General features: G+C 33.2%; 1 non-coding gene across 1 annotated transcript; it reads left to right on the plus strand.

The window, feature by feature from the left end:
• The first annotated feature begins 3,055 nt into the window (after nucleotides 1–3,055).
• On the plus strand, nucleotides 3,056–3,129 carry TRNAI-AAU (transfer RNA isoleucine (anticodon AAU)). Its single transcript has one exon. It is a non-coding gene; the product is annotated as a tRNA-Ile (tRNA).
• The last annotated feature ends 479 nt before the right edge of the window (nucleotides 3,130–3,608 follow it).

A 3,608-nucleotide genomic window follows, 5' to 3' on the forward strand; every position in this document is an offset into this window, starting at 1 on the left:
GAATTCAGTGTAGTTGTGACTTAAATATGAAATGTTTAAACCATTACGAGAAAAATGACTTTTAACGAGGGTGAAGGGTAAAACGTAAGAAAAAAAAAAACCACTGGCCGTAACCGGTATAGGAATCGAACTAACAACCTTCACGTTATTAACACGATGCTTTAACCATCCGAGATAACGTGTCTCTAGCAAACAGTCATCAAGAGTGTTTTTCTATCATATTACGATAAATAAATAAGAGTTTGGGTAACATCTTCCTTTACAAGCTACAAACTTGTGCTTTAAAAATACGATAAAACAAATAACATAATTAGGGTAGAATTAAAACCTCACTTTGGAAAAATCGCATGTTTCTTCCACCAGATTAAATTAACGAACTGTACAAACTCTGCTTTTGGTGGTTTTCATTAGTTTCATGGCTATGTTTTGGGTTTTTTTCTGTTCCAATAACCGGACGTCTTAATTTTTGTTTTCCATTTTATAATCGAGCTAAATAGTAATACTAATTTTGTATATGATAGCCACATAAATATATATTTTTCCAGTCTATGCATTAAAATGATTTTTACTTAATTTGCGTACTCTTTATACACAAGCACATAACAATCCCAATAGCTTTTACATATTTTTACATAAATAGTTTTAATTGGATGCCACAGTTTCATAGCTTCTAGTTTTGATTCTTTTTACAGGAGTGAGTTTGTTCTGCTTTTGCATTAACCATTAAAAAAATCAGCTCTGATATGAAGAGATATTTTTTTTAGGAATTCATTGAATGTAATATAACCAATAACAAATAAATAAAAGCGTATTTCTTTTTCTAAAAATGTAGTGGGCTTTTATCTGCAATGAATTCACTCAACGATGCGACGAGTTCCTCTCATATAAGTTTATTATTATTTTTTAATAGCCGATGTCTTTCCAGCACCAAAGGTCTCACCTATACCAACTGAGCTACCGAAGCTCCAAGAATAGATTTAAGCTATATTTTTTTCTGTCAAGGTGTGTATATATTCAAAACCTTATTTCTTTCACACACGTTTTCTCCACGCTCTCTCTCTCTCTCTCTCTCTCTCTCTCTCTCTCTCTCTCTCGTACTCGTCTGTTCTTTCACCTTTTCCATCGTCCATCCCTCTTTTAACATAATTCTCTTTTCAATGCATTTTGCCCTAAAAGTAAGCAAGGTCAATCCGATTAACACACGCTCTCTCTCTCTCTCTCTCTCTCTTACATTTACGGGTATAACTAGTTTAACCATTCATCGTATTATTAAATCCAAATTCAGTATTGTGTGTGCTACTAGAATTGTAGGTATAACGTTAACCAGACATCGTTAGTAAAAGAAGAAAAACAAGAAGTGGAAAAATCTTGTAAAAAGCTTGTAGTATCGGTTCCTTATACGAGTGAGTTTGTTCTGCTTTTGCATCAACCATTAAAATAATCAGCTCTGATATGAAGAGATGTTTTTTTAGGAATCCGTTGAATGTAATATAACTAATAACAAATAAATAAAAGCGTATTTCTTTTTCTAAAAATGTAGTGGGCTTTTATCTGCAATGAATTCACTCAACGATGCGATGAGTTCCTCTTATATAAGTTTTTTTTTTAATAGCCAATATCTTTCCAACACCAAAAGTCTCACCTATACCAACTGAGCTACTGAAGTTCCTAGAAGAGTTTTAAGTTATATTTTTTCTGTCACTATGTGTATATATTCAAAAACTTATTTCTTTCCCACACGATTTCTTCACGCTCTCTCTCTCTCTCTCGTACTCGTCTGTTCTCTCTCTCTCGTACTCGTCTGTTCTCTCTATTTCTCCATCGTCCATCCCTCTTTTCACAAAATTCTCTTTTCAATGCATTTTGCCTTTAAAGTAAGCGAGGTCAATCCGATTAACGCTCTATCACTCTCTGTTGAATTTACGAGTATAATTAGTTTAACCATTCATCGTGTTATTAAATCCAAAATCAGTATTATGTGTGCTACTAGAATTGTAGGTATAAAGTTACCAGACATCGTTAGTAAAGAAGAAAAACAAGAAGTGGAAAAATCGAGAAATAAAATATTTTCCTGTTAATTGGCATAAGCAAAATTAGGATTCGGACTAGTCAATTATTAGATCGACTACAAAGTTAGAGAAAAAATTAAAAGACACGCTGAGTCCGGTTATTCGGATCAGAAAAGTATTATTATTATTATTATTATTATATGGGCAACTCCATGGAGTCCTTAGAATCATCGAGGGAGGCCATAAACTTCATGTTAAGAACTGTTCAGCATTTGCACAGTATCTATCACTTCGCTTTCAACTTATTCACAGTCATTGCATCCACAATAGACTCTGGCAAATTATTCCACTCATTCCCTACTCTCCAAGCAGAAAAACCTAGTGCTAACCCCCTTGCTAACTGCACTCTTACTCAGTTTCCATGGATGGCCACTAGTTCTTCACCACCAGACTTGTTCTGAAAGATATCCTCTGAATTAATCTTGAATTTTTTTAATTCAAGATTAATTCAGAGGAAATTGAATTAAAAAAAACCTCAGTAATTTGAATGTCTCAATCATATCACTCCCGCCCCCCTTTCCGCATGTCAGCCAGTTTCTGTAACCCACAAATCTTCAACACGTGTTCTGGCAAGGTTCATTCCATAGACCAGCTACCATCTTGGTCACTCGCCTCTGGATTCTCTCTCTACCTCCTCCTTATCACTAAGAAATACTGGTGCCTAGATCTGCGTGTAGCAGACTGCCTATCTATCCCGATCGTCCTGCAAAAATTTAACATCATCTTTATCAACTATTGTTCTATCCAAAATCATTAAACAAAGCCATGCAAGAATAAAAATAATGAAAACCAGAGGCAGAGTTTGTACGGTTGGTTACTCTATCAGAAGAAATTTCAGAGTAAGGTTTTCATTCTGCCCAATTTTGTTATTTGTTAAAACTGTATTTTAAAATCACTCCTTAGGATATTGCAAAGGGAAGCTTGCGCAAACGCTCCCTGATATATTACATTGTAATAAGATTACTCAGTAAAGTCTCTTTGTAAATGGCCCGTTAACTCAGTTGGCTAGAGTGTCGTGCTAATAACGCGAAAGTCGTGGGTTCGATCCCCATACGGGCCAGTGCTTGCTATTTAATTTTTCTATTTTATGCCTAGAACTTTCACCGGCTATTAAATTTTATTTTCTCGTAAAGAAAATAAGTGTTCCACATTTTACAGTTGAAATCTGTCTATCGTAACTCTATTATAACTCTATGAAATCAGCAGACTCATCGCGTGAGTTGTACATAATATTGAAGTTCTAATAAATTTAATGATATCATATACAAACATGTAATATATAATAACCTTAATAAATATAGCTTCCTAATCAATTAAGTATTATATTATACGAAACTAATATAGATTTACTCGTTAGTGTGAACAAATTTCTATTATCTTTCACAATCTTAATTGTATTATCGTTAGAATAATCGGTCCAAGGTGTATTTATGTTTATGAATTTTGAAACAATATTTCTGTGAAAAAAAATTATTTTAAAATAGAATATAAAAAGTAGAGTATAACTATTTATTATTATTAATTAAATTAAATTTTAAA

The sequence above is a fragment of the Typopeltis vanoorti genome, chromosome 13, assembly GCF_054136105.1.
Source record: "Typopeltis vanoorti isolate ZY-2024b chromosome 13, IOZ_Tvanoo_1.0, whole genome shotgun sequence".
In the NCBI taxonomy this organism is placed as follows: Eukaryota; Metazoa; Arthropoda; class Arachnida; order Uropygi; family Thelyphonidae; genus Typopeltis; species Typopeltis vanoorti.